The sequence below is a fragment of the Salmo salar genome, chromosome ssa23, assembly GCF_905237065.1.
Source record: "Salmo salar chromosome ssa23, Ssal_v3.1, whole genome shotgun sequence".
Lineage (NCBI taxonomy): Eukaryota > Metazoa > Chordata > Actinopteri > Salmoniformes > Salmonidae > Salmo > Salmo salar.
The window spans coordinates 33,210,475-33,223,794 of record NC_059464.1 but is presented as its reverse complement, the minus strand read 5'-3'; the positions used below and the strand labels follow the sequence as shown (position 1 = coordinate 33,223,794).

At 46.3% G+C, this 13,320-nt stretch overlaps 1 protein-coding gene across 12 annotated transcripts in view; it reads right to left on the bottom strand.

The window, feature by feature from the left end:
- LOC106584443 (CUGBP Elav-like family member 5) overlaps positions 1–13,320 on the bottom strand; it is a 323,962-nt gene that overhangs the window by 180,695 nt on the left and 129,947 nt on the right. The gene's annotated exons all lie outside the window — the stretch shown is intronic.

Genomic DNA, 13,320 nt, shown 5'->3' with positions numbered 1-13,320 from the left:
AGCTCTAAGGACAAATCCTTCGACCTCATAGCTTGGTGTTTGCTCTGACATGCACTGTCAACTGTGTGACATTATATAGACAGGTGCTTGCCTTTCCAAAACATGTCCAATTAATTTAATTTACCACAGGTGGACTCCAATCAAGTTGTAGAAACATCTCAAGGATGATCAATAGAAACAGGATGCACCTGAGCTCAATTTAGAGTCTCATAGCAAAGGGTCTGAATACTTATGTAAATAAGGTAATTCTGTTTTTTTATTTGAATAAATTTGCAAACATTCCTAAAAACCTGTTTTGGCTTTGTCATTATGGGGTATTGTGTGTAGATTGATGAGGAAAATGTTTTATTTAATCAATTTTAGAATGAGGCTGTAACGTAACAAAATGTGGAAAAAGGGAAGGGGTCTGAACACTTTCCAAATGCACTGTACACGTAGTGGAGGTATTATCATGTATCAATCATACTTCCTCTTCCTCTCCCTCTTTCTCTCTCTCCCATCACCATCCCCTCTTTCTCCCCTCTCCTTCTCTCTCTCTAACCATCCACCTCTTCTCCTTCTCTCTAACCCTCCACCTCCCCTCCCTCTCACACCCTTTCACCCCTCCCCTCCCTCCCTCCATCTCGCTATGTGAGACATGACATTTGCCAGTAGTGTGACACGTCCATCCATGGTCACCAGCAGAGGTCTGACTGCAGCTCGGCAACCTTCATTAAGAAGATGAAATAAAAAAGTGATTTCCCAACAAGCGGTTGCCTCGTTTACGCTTGCCCTCTATCATCTACATGACCTAATCCAAAACCCACATGACCAACACCTAATCCTAAACCCACATGACCAACACCTAATCCTTAACCCACATGACCAACACATAATCCTTAACCCACATGACCAACACCTAATCCTAAACCCACATGACCAACACCTAATCCTAAACCCACATGACCAACACCTAATCCTTAACCCACATGACCAACACCTAATCCTAAACCCACATGACCAACACCTAATCCTAAACCCACATGACCAACACAGAGACCAACCCAGCATACATTAACTGGTATGTATACATTGTACTATGGAAGGTGTTTTGAGAATGAGGATGATGCGATGTCACCTTCCCTGTAATCCACGTGTGTCTAGGTACAAAAAGCGGTGTTAAGATATAACCTCAACAATCTGGTACAAATATTACCCACTCTTCCACTCCTCCAACCACTAGGTAACTCCATCTCTGTGTGTGTATTCAGGAGAGACCACTTTGTGTTGCCAGTACACAGCATCCCCTATGACAGCTTCTGAAAATCAAATCAAATTTTATTGGTCACATACACATATTTAGCAGATGTTATTGCAGGTGTAGCGAAATGCTTGTGTTCCTAGCTCCAACAGTGCAGTAGTATCTAACAATTCACAACAATACACACAAATCTAAAAGTAAAATAATGGAATTAAGAAATGTATAAATATTAGGACAAGCAACGTCGGAGTGGCATTGACTAGAACAGTAGAATTCAGTATATACATATGAAATGAGTAAAGCAGTATGTAAACATTAGTAAAGTGACTAGTGTTCCATTGTTAAAGTGGCCAGTGATTCCATGTCTATGTACATAGGGCAGTAGCCTCTAAGTTGCACTGTTGAGTAACCGGGTGGTAGCCGGCTAGTGATGAATATCTCAGACAGTAGCCTCTGCTGTGTGCCTTCCTTTCCCTGGTCCATTACTTCACTCTCCGGTGTGAGCCCAGATTGGAGAACAGAGAGAGAGAGAGAGAGAGAGAGAGAGAGAGAGAAAGAAAGAAAGAGAGGCAGAGAAAGAGATAGAGAAAGAGTGAGAGAGAGACTGTGCAACACCGTACATAGCTTATGTAACATTTGAAATGTTATACTACATTTTTTAATCGCTAATAATGTAATATTGTAAATGTTTTTATTCTGTTAAAGCTTTTTGTGTGTGTATTGTTTACTGTTAATGTCTGTTTTTGTCTTGGTTTTGTCTAATTCACTTTGTTGGTTTTTGTCATTGTTGTTTCTTTAGTTTGTCACTTGCTTTGGCAATGTAAACATGTTTCCCATGCCAATAAAGAGAGAGAGAGCGAGAGAGAGAGCGAGATAGAGAGAGTCAGAGAGAGAAAGTGAGAGAGAGTGTGTGTGAGAGAGAGAAAGAGAGAGAGAGAGAGAGAAAGAGAGAGAGAGTGTGTGTGAGAGAGAGAAAGAGAGAGAGAGAGAGAGAAAGAGAGAGAGTGACAAGCCTCTTGTGTTTGTACCTGCATTAATTGTACTAATGATCAGAAGAGGTCACTCTCTCCATGATCCCTGTTGTACCATTAAACACATAAAAAATACTGATTAACAGGATATTCACTCAGTGCATCAATCTTGCGTAATTAGAGCCTCTGTTTTGACTCTCTCTCTCTTTTCTTTCTTCCTTGCCTTCACAAAGTCAGGCAGCATCCTCCTTTTAATGAACTAATGAGCCACTGTGCTTGGCTGACCAAGAGTGAAACAAGAAAGGAGACCAACTGGCAATGCAGGCTGCTTTACGAGCCAAATAAAGTGTTTCGTTCTGGGTAGGTTCATCAGTCTCTGGATGGAACAACACCACTAAAGGGGCTATAGAGAAGCATCTTGCCAGGGATGGGGAGGCGAGGGAGGTGTGTGTGGCGTGTTTGCATGGAAAGGGAAGGACACAGCTGTCATGTTAAGAGCAGGCATACACACAGGCCCATAACATGAATCTGTCATATATGTAGTGGTCTGTGAAACGTGAGGGCAGTGTGTTGTGTTGGACTGAAGGGAAATATGAGAGTGGTAGTAGAAGTGCATATGGCTAGGCCTTACCCACATGCTCATGCAAACGGCTGCTGTATGTGCCATGAGAAGAGAGGGAGGAGAGGGAGGAGAGCGAAGAGAAGGAGGAGAGGGAAGAAAGGGACGAGAGGGAAGAGAGGGAGGAGAGGGAAGAGAGGGAAGAGAGAGAGGAGAGGGAAGAGAGGGAGGAGAGGGAAGAGAGAGGAGAAGGAAGAGAGGGGAGAAGGAAGAGAGGGAGGAGAGGGAAGAGAGAGGAGAAGGAAGAGAGGGGAGAGGGAGAGGGGGAGAGAAGGAAGAGAGGGAGGAGAGGGAAGAGAGAGAGAAGAGGGAAGAGAGAGAGGAGAGGGAAGAGAGAGAGGAGAGGGAAGAGAGAGGATAAGGAAGAGAGGGAGAGGAGAGGGAAGAGAGAGAGGAGAGGGAAGAGAGAGGAGAAGGAAAAGAGAGAGGAGAGGGAAGAGAGAGAGGAGAGGGAGGAGAAGGAAGAGAGAGAGGAGAGGGAAGAGAGAGGAGAGGGAAGAGAGAGGATAAGGAAGAGAGGGAGAGGAGAGGGAAGAGAGAGAGGAGAGGGAAGAGAGAGGAGAAGGAAAAGAGAGAGGAGAGGGAGGAGAAGGAAGAGAGAGAGAGGTGAGGGAAGAGAGAGGAGAGGGAGGAGAGAGGAGAAGGAAGAGAGAGAGGAGAGGGAGGAGAGGGAAGAGAGGAGAGATGAATCACTCTGAAGTGTATAGTGTGCCTGAGCATGGTGCGACATTGCAGCGGTTTCATAGCCTCCTCTCTCTCTTTCTCAGTCTGTATACACAAACAGAGAAGCAGTGTGTGTATTTTTTAATCCTGTTGGAAGGTGCCTTAGTGGTGAGAGGCTCAGCCAGTGACAGGTCCTTTAAATTCACCACTGCCAATTAGAGTCACTCCTGGCGGCGGGGAAAAAACAGCATTGGCGATGAGCACGGCTCCCAATGTAGAGATGGAAATACGGTAATTTGGAGTAATTCGTCATATCGCTGGCGCTTGCCCTGTCTGTCTGTCTGTCTGTCTGTCTGTCTGTCTGTCTGTCTGTCTGTCTGTCTGTCTGTCTGTCTGTCTGTCTGTCTGTCTGTCTGTCTGTCTGTCTGTCTGTCCGCCAGAATAAATAGGGTCAGCGTCGTGTGATCGGCAACATTCATTTATATGTAAATGACCCCATCTCTGTACATCCCCATGTTTCTCTCTCCCTCTCATTCCCTCTTTCTTCCTGTATTTCCTCCTTCCCTCTCTCTCGTATGTATCCCCTGCCTGCCTCTCCTCCCCTGCTCCCTACCCCCTCCTTCACTGTGCTAGGCCTTTGGGTCTCTGGTGTGCTAAGGTTCTGTGTTGTGGGCCTGCATATAGTAGTGTTCAGTATCACTATGATCTACTGGAGACACTTAGCATACAGAACACAGCAATTATCTTCAGAAGGGAAACATTTGCCCCAAAAACAAAGATAATAACAACAAACGCTCTGTACTTAGCCTACTCATTATAAGTGTTGTCCTTTCCCCTTTATTTTTAACGTTTAAAAAAAATCTTTGTTCTATTTTGTATTTAGTTAGAGGAAAGAACAGGCGCAAACTTTCTTTAATGGTGCCAAGGTTCAGTTTATGTTCAGTATATAATCAACTGGAGAGAGAGAGAGAGAGAGAGAGAGAGAGAGAGAGAGAGAGAGAGAGAGAGAGAGAGAGAGAGAGAGAGAGAGAGAGAGAGAGAGAGAGAGAACAGTGGAGTACATCAGATAGATAGTGTGTGGAAGCCTGGAGGTGTGCTTGCTTGGTTCATTAGCTACCTTTATTGTACTGATGCAGAACCAGGGTCCTGTAAATTCCTGCGTCGGTGTGACAAGATAGATAATTACACTTCCATAAATAATGGAAAGCATCGGCCACTTCCTATAGATGTGCCTTAATGAGGCCAATACACGGTGAGAAGCTGAGGGTGCTTGGCAGGTAGTGCCCTTAATGTTTTGCTTAACTATATCCCATGAAACAAAGATCCTCTGTCTCTGCTGATTTTTCCTGATTATTTTTTAAGTGGACAGACTGTGTATTTAAGGAGAGTAAAAACATTGCTGCGGTAGATGTTGCATTTTGCATGTCTGAGTGAGGTGTTTATTTTACATAAGTTATTCATGAAGGACTGCCTTTGATGATGCATTGATTTCATTATCAAATCTTTCAAATGATTTTCCATCTACCGTTTATTTATTTATGTCCAGCCCATCACTGAAATATGTAGGAAGGTATAATTCTGTTAGTTGGACGGTGAACCTTTTGGATTTAATCTCTGTCAATAATTCATATGTAGAGATAAATCCATCTGGTGTACACATCTGGGCCGAGGCAAAGAGTCCCTGTTGTGAAGATGAGATCTACCTTTTAATAAGGTCATTTTCTCTCTCTCTCTTTCTTCTTAAGTGAGATGTTTTAATGTGTTCCACAAAGTGAGACTAAACTATTTTTCAATCACGAGATAAAATCCCTCCAAAAAGTATTTCAAAAATACTATTTCAAGCTGCACCCCCCTCTATATCTGCCTCTCTCAACTCCATGTGAGCCAAATGGTGTGTGTAGTGTAGAGAGGGTTGGTGCAAACTCCTGCAACCATTGATAAGACTGACTGTGTGTGTGTGTGTGTGTGTGTGTGTGTGTGTGTGTGTGTGTGTGTGTGTGTGTGTGTGTGTGTGTGTGTGTGTGTGTGTGTGTGTGTGTGTGTGTGTGTGTGTGCCAATGAGAATACCAACAACAGAGCCTCACACACCAGCTGAGTTAGTGTGTGCCTCTGTCACACAATCTCCCTTAAATAACTTGCTTGACACACACACACACACAGACACACACACACTAATGTCCTCATAGCCATTCTCTTCCCCCCCTTCCACCCAGCTGCTACAAGACAATACAGCCACATCACACTGGAACAGTGGCTAATACATTTGATTTGTAATAAAAAAAACACTTCCAAACAAGCTGTTTATATTTCAGACATGCTGTTTGTAGGCATATTTATGTCAGAAGTGTCCCCTTGTACTGCAGCATACGCAATACAGGCCCCTATTTCCTGGTAAGGTTCATTACTTTCTGTGCATGGCTTTAATTCTCCATCATTAGGGTTAATGTGGTTCTGTGTGGAACGGCGGAGCAGAGCGGTGGTCATTAGGGTTAATGTGGTTCTGTGTAGAACGGCGGAGCCGAGCCGAGTGGTGGTTATGGCCATAGCTGTGTAGCAGCTGGGGAGAGGAGAGGAGACCACACGAGCATGACTCCATCACACAGCCTGATGGTGCCAGTGCCCAGTGTGAGCCTCTCCCGCTTCTCTGACCACCACCGCTGCAGGGACCCCCCCCCCACACACACACACACACACACACACACACACACACACACACACACACACACACACATCGTCCAAATGAAACCCCACATAGGACTATCAGACACAGACACACAGACACACACTGAAAAAATGACCTGGCTTCACTTTTAATAAGAACGTGAGGAAACTGGGAGAGTTATACAACAGTACCTCCAACCGAGCAAGCTGTGAAAGCAATGTTGAAAAGACAATTCCCTGCATGACTGCCGACAGAAGGCTTATTACAGTTTCAGAGGTGCCAGGTGTGTTTGATTCCTCTTCCCAGTGTCCTTGTGTCTGGAGTGACACACCCACCTTGATTTCTTTATTTATTAACCTTGACAAGGCAAATCTGGATCTCTCAGGTCCCTGCACACTGCCGCTGGACGTGGTGAGACACACAAGCAAAGTGCATGCATGCATATACTGTCTGTAACAGTATAGCTTCTGTCAACAACTGACACCCACGAAGCATCATTGCCCATCGCTCCATAAAAGCCGCGGCCCTTGCAGAGCAAGGGGAACAACTACTTCAAGGTCTCAGAGCGAGTGACGTCACCAATTGAAACGCTATTAGCGCGCACCCCGCTAACTAGCTAGCCATTTCACATCGGTTACACTCACCCCCCTTTTGATCTTCTCCTTTTCCGCAGCAACCAGTGATCTGGGTCAACAGCATAGCTTCCGTCCCTCTCCTCGCCCCAACCTGGGCTTGAACCAGGGACCCTCTGCACACATCGACAACAGCCACCCTCAAAGCATCGTTACCCATCGCTCCACAAAAGCCGCGGCCCTTGCAGAGCAAGGGGAACAACTACTTCAAGGTCTCAGAGAGAGTGACGTCACCGATTGAAACGCTATTAGCGCGCACCCGGCTAACTAGCTAGCCATTTCACATCGGTTACATGTACACACACACACACACAGTGTCTGTATGTTGCATCTCGGCCAAGGCCGCTTTAACTAACTAGTGAATGGGCACAGAAAGAATCTACGCAGAGTCTGGGTAAGATCGTTTGTAGTGAAATTATTATAGTCATCAAACCCTACAGTACAGCAGCTGATGATGTCTTTACCATAAACTATGTATGATGAAATAGGCACAAATCAATATGAAATCAATATAATTTTCATAAATTTGAGGTATAATTTTACCTCAGGCTAGAGTACAGTGACAGACAGATTTACCCCTGTGTTTCTAGAAGTGCCATTTCTCATACTTTGTGAGTGGGGCTGCTGGGTAATAACTTGAGCTACTGTATTGTTTTTGCTCCTTCCTTCTATTCTACTGGGAATCAGAGAGAGACTCTGCTGCTATCAGAACAAAGTATATCCGCAGTCAGCCAGCCTGAGCATGACCTGGGTGTGCGTGTGTTTTGGTATCCCCAGAGTTGTCAGGCCGTGGGCCGCATCTTCATTTGGACTGCTGGATGGTGACCTTGGAACCCCCTTCCTCAGCACGTCAGGACTGTGTAATGAAGACTTCAGGGTCAGTCAAACAAATTTTAATAAATTGCCGTGCCGTGACTGAAAAGCAGGAATTCTAATCCCCTTGCATATTCGTTGGCACATTCATTCTCATCAGCAGGTGGTGCGAAGGTGGATGTGACTGTGTGGAGTGGATGTGACTGTGTGGAGTGGATGTGACTGTGTGGAGTGGATGTGACTGTGTGGAGTGGATGTGACTGTGTGGAGTGGATGTGACTGTGTGTCCTGCGTGGGCCTGTTGCGCCGCCACCACCTCACATTCTGCTCCGCTCACAACAAGGTCTTTTAATAAAAACGTCAACATCAATATCTGAGGTGAAACCTTTAAGAAAAACATTCCCCAATCTGTGTGTGTGTGTGTGTGTGTGTGTGTGTGTGTGTGTGTGTGTGTGTGTGTGTGTGTGTGTGTGTGTGTGTGTGTGTGTGTGTGTGTGTGTGTGTGTGTGCGCGTGGGCGGGTGTATGTCTATGTACACCTGGCTTTTAAAGAGGGACCAAAGTTGGGCAAAGTTGTCCTTATTCTTCACTTAAGGGGGAGTGACATTTTAATAGTCCCCACAGGTCAAAAGAGGCTAACAAGGCTCTTTTATCAACATCCCTGGGCTGGGGTCTATTGGGGTCTGCCGTACGTCTGCCTTTAAGAGTCTGAGGCCAGGATAGAACCACAACACCTTCAACATGTCACTGTGCTGAGATAGCCACTGGAAGAAATGAAGGTACACACTCTCAGAAGGGGTCGCATGTTTTGTGTGTATTTTCTTCCAGTATGGAGGTACACACTCTTGGAACTCTGATTTTAGAAAAATACAAATTGTTCTGAAAGAAAAGGGAGTTTAATCTTGAATACGGTACACACGATACTGTACAGTTGTGTAGTGTGTGTACTCTAAGGGATTTCAGAGCATCTAAACCAGCACTCATGTCAATGTATAACCTTGCCCGTCACACAACCCTACCCACACACCCCTACCCACACAACTCTACCCACACAACCCTACCCCTCACACAACCCTACCCACACAAGCCTACCCACACAATGTACATGTATATGGAGTGGATCAGAGGGCAAGGCGTAAAGGGCATACAATACTCCTCCTACATCTCCACTCCACTGTTTCTCTCTCTACCACTCCACATCCTTCCTTCCCTTTTCTCTAGTACAGTAATTAATAAGGAGCGATGGCCCTAGGCATTGCTGCCTTCTCCAACAAAATAGGCCTGCTTGCCACTGGCCACTAACAGATCCCTATCTCAGGAGTTTTAAATGATTCAAACATTTGCCCTTCGCAGTTCCTGTGGCAGGGCTAGCTGCCTCCCTCCTTCCCTCCTCCTCATCTCCTTTCCTTTCCTCCTCCTCCCTGTGCATTGCTCCAGGGTATGCTCCAGCCTCCCAACACACTGTTTTAGTAAATGAACACACAGACTAGGCATTTTCATCACTGTTGTTACTCAATCTGATTCCTTTGTTATGGTCACAAGCGTGTTGCTCGAAGCTTAATTGCCAATTCAATGGAAATAGGAGCTTTTTGTTGTTGTTGAAGGATCAAGTCCAATCTGAATAAGTAGAGCACACACACACCTACACCCCCCCCACACACACACACACACACACACACACACACACACACACACACACACACACACACACACACACACACACACACACACACACACACACACACAGAGCTCTGCGTGTACATAAAACACAGCATGTGGTACAATAGTGTGAGGGACCACACACTGACAGATCCACAGACAAGAGAATACCTAACTGAGGCACTATTCTCTTGTTAGAACCTGGAACAATAACAGGCAACTCTCCAAGTCAGCACAGGATACCAGGAGATGCATTTAAATGTAATTGGGTTGGTGTTCTCGTTCCCTTGGCACCAAGTGAGGCAAAATAAAGAGGGGGGAAATGTACTGCTGTGCCTCCAGATTTCCTGTGAGGAGGAGAGGGGGGGCAACGTGGCATTCCCCTGTTAACTCGGTGCCTCTAATGGCTGTTAACTAAAGAGGAGCTGGCATTGAGCGAGAGCGCCCAGCGCCTACAGTAAATACATTAATTACACAGCAGCAGCAGTAGCAGTAGCAATAGCAGCTCAGGGCTAAACTATACTGGGCTGGACTGTGTTGTGCTGAGCTAGGCTGGGCTTTAAGTTGGGCAGGCCTTGTGGGTCCTTGGTTGGATGCAGGGTCTCCTGAGAGCTGAGCTCTGCAATCCCCCAGCCTCATTATTTATGCAGAGAGGGTCCGTCTCCCATCAACTATGTGCTTTTATGCCTTTTATATCTGACATTATCTCTTAGTAGCTATTTCTTACATCCCATAACGAGTAGGTTATTACTTCAGACAACAGAGATAGAGGGGGAGAGAGGAGAGAGAGTGGAAGGAGAGAGGGTGGAGGGAGAGAGAGAGAGGAGAAATGGAAAGAGGATGGAGAAAGAGAGAGAGGGATAGAGAGAGAGAGATAGAGGGGGGAGAGAGAGGAAGTGGGAGAAAAAGAGCGAGAGAGCGAGAGAGGAAGAGGGAGAGAGGATGAGAGAGGGGAGTAGAGAGAAAGGAGGCGAGGGAGAGAGGGAGCGGATCAAGGGAGGCAGGAGGGAGAGAAAAGAAGCATAAAATGAGGAGAGAGATGAGGGAGGGAGAGAGAGAGAGAGAAGGAGAGATGAAGGAGGGAGAGATAGAGAAGTAGAGATGAGGGAGGGACAGAGAGAGAAGGAGAGATGAGGGTGGGAGAGAGAGAGGAGAGATGAGGGAGGGAGAGCGAGAGAAGGAGAGATTAGGGAGGGAGGGAGGGAGGGAGGGAGGGAGGGAGGGAGGGAGGGAGGGAGGGAGGGAGAGAGAGAGGGAGGGACGGCGGGAGAGAGATAGAAGGAGAGATGAGGGAGGGAGAGAGAGAAGGAGATATGAGGGAGGGAGAGTGAGAGAAGGAGAGATTAGGGAGGGAGAGTGAGAGAAGGAGAGATTAGGGAGGGTGAGAGAGAAGGAGAGATGAGGGAGAGAGAGAGAGAAGGAGAGATGAGGGATGGAGAGAGAGAGAAGGAGAGATGAGGGAGCGAGAGAGAGAGATGAGGGAGGGAAGGAGAAAGGGGCCAGGGAGAGAAGTGAGGTAATGGGGGATTGGATTGAGACAGAGGTCCATCCCAGCCCAGAGGTTGTTAACATTTAGCGTTTATACTATTATGACCCTGGTCAAATCAAATAACTTGTCAGGTTCCTGTCTGCTGTTTATCTGGGCCCTCCCCTGGGGAGCGGGGCAGCGGAGCCACACCATCCAATAAATACATAAATAGATAGAGCATCAGCCCTCTGCTGACATATCTGAGACAGCACCTGACGCATCAGGAGAGTTGAGCGCCCTCTTTCCTCTCTCTCTCTCCCTCTATCTCTGTCTTTCTCTGCTGCCCAATAAGATTGATTTGGAAAAGGAAGATCAAAGAGCCCTGAACGACAGCTATCAGGAAGATGACGGGAAAGAGATAGAGGAAGGGGAGAGGTAAAGAGAGAGGAGGGGAGAGGTAGAGAGAGAGGAGGGGAGAGGAGGGGAGAGGTAGAGAGAGAAGGGGAAGCGGTGTAGAGAGAGCAAGGGAGAGGTAGAGAGAGAGGAGGGGAGTGAGAGAGTGAGAGGAGGGGAGCGGTAGAGAGAGAGGAGGGGAGAGGTAGAGAGAGGAGGGGAGAGGTAGAGAGAGAGGAGGGGAGTGAGAGAGTGAGAGGAGGGGAGCGGTAGAGAGAGAGCAGGGGAGTGAGACAGCTGTCAATCAACCCCACAGGATTGGAGGCTGAGCTAAGACTAGTGGGGGACTGCGGGGTGGAGCGCGCCATGGTGACCTCCATTTATCTCTCTTTCTATTTCTCTCACTTGCTCTTTTCCAATCTCTGTTTCTCGTTGTTTTCTTTCTCTCTCCCCTGATCTCTTTATGTATTCCTCTCTCTCCCTCCCTCTCTTTCTCCTTCCCTGACTCTCTCTCTCTCCATCCCTCTCTCCCTCCTCCCTCTCTCGTCCCATCTTGGTGAGGCCAAAAAGAGGGCCAAGCCCCATTAATCTCTCATCTAATAACAGTGGTAATGTTACACATAATTTGAAAGAAATGGGCAAAATGATCTAATAAGTTATCTTATATGGGTTCCCCCTCCGCCGAGCTTCAATCCCAAGGACATTTATGGAAAAGAGACAGAAGCCGGGGTAGAAACGGCCGGCTGGCCGGTGGGAGAAATGGAAAAAGGATGGGCAACGTGAAATATTTCCTGCTATCGACCTTCTAGTCAGGGACATGCATAGATTTCTGTACCTAGAAGATAAGTGGCTTTGATAAAGTAGGTTAGCATTGATTAATCCATGAAAACTTGGGACTGCCGAGTTGAAGTTAATGAGTAAGGTTTCCTATTTTCTCTGCAATCTCTCACGTCGTTCATTTGACCAGCAGAGCCTAGAGACCCGGCAGGTAGGCACGCCTCCCAGACCCTCATTTAGCTCAGCCGCCTGTTATTTTATGGGAAGGTGGCCAATCAATGAAGTTGACATTTGTTACTGTGAAAGATTCACAATGCAATTGCCGTCTAACGGTTGTATGGGACTCCTAAGGTGCATATATAGGAGGTTGAAAGGTCAGAGCTAATCTGTAGGGAATGCTGGGTATTTACCTACAGTGGCAAGAAAAAGTATGTGAACCCTTTGGAAATATCTGAACTTCATCTAGGTCACAATTAAACTAATAACACACACAAACAATTAAACATTTTCATGGTCCCGTGTGGCTCAGTTGGTAGAGCATGGTGTTTGCAACGCCAGGGTTGTGGGTTCGATTCCCACGGAGACCAGTACGGACCACTATGGAATTTTTTTTAATGAAATGTATGCATTCACTACTGTAAGTTGCTCTGGATAAGAGTGTCTGCTTAAATGACTAAAATGTATAAGTTTATTGAACACACCGTATAAACATTCACAGTGCAGGGTGGGAAAAGTATATGATCCCTTGGATTTAATAACTGGTTGACCCTCCTTTGGCAGCAATAACCTTAACCAAACGTTTTCTGCAGTTGCGGATCAGACGTGCGCAACGGTCAGGAGGATTTTTTGACCATTCCTCTTTACAAAACTGTTTCAGTTCAGCAATATTCTTGGGATGTCTGAGGTGAACTGCTCTCTTGAAGTCATGCCACAGCATCTCAATCGAGTTGAGGTCAGAACTCTGACTGGGCCACTCCAGAAGGTGTATTTTCTTCTGTTGAAGCCATTCTGTTGTTGATTTACTTCTGTGTTTTGGGTCGTTGTCCTGTTGCATCACCTAACTTCTGTTGAGGTTCAATTGGCGGACAGATAGCCTAACATTCTCCTGCAAAATGTCTTGATAAACGTGGGAATACATTTTTCCATCGATGATAGCAAGCTGTCCAGGCCCTGAGGCAGCAAACCATGATGCTCCCTCCACCATACTTTACAGTTGGGATGGGGTTTTGATGTTGGTGTGCTGTGCCTTTTTTTCTCCACACAGTGCTGTGTGTTCCTTCCAAACAACTCAACTGTAGTTTCATCTGTCCACAGAATATTTTGCCAGAAGCACTGTGGAACATCCAGGTGCTCTTTTGCAAACTTCAGATGTGAAGCAATGTTTTTTTTAGACAGCAGTGGCTTCTTCCGTGGTGTCCTCCCAT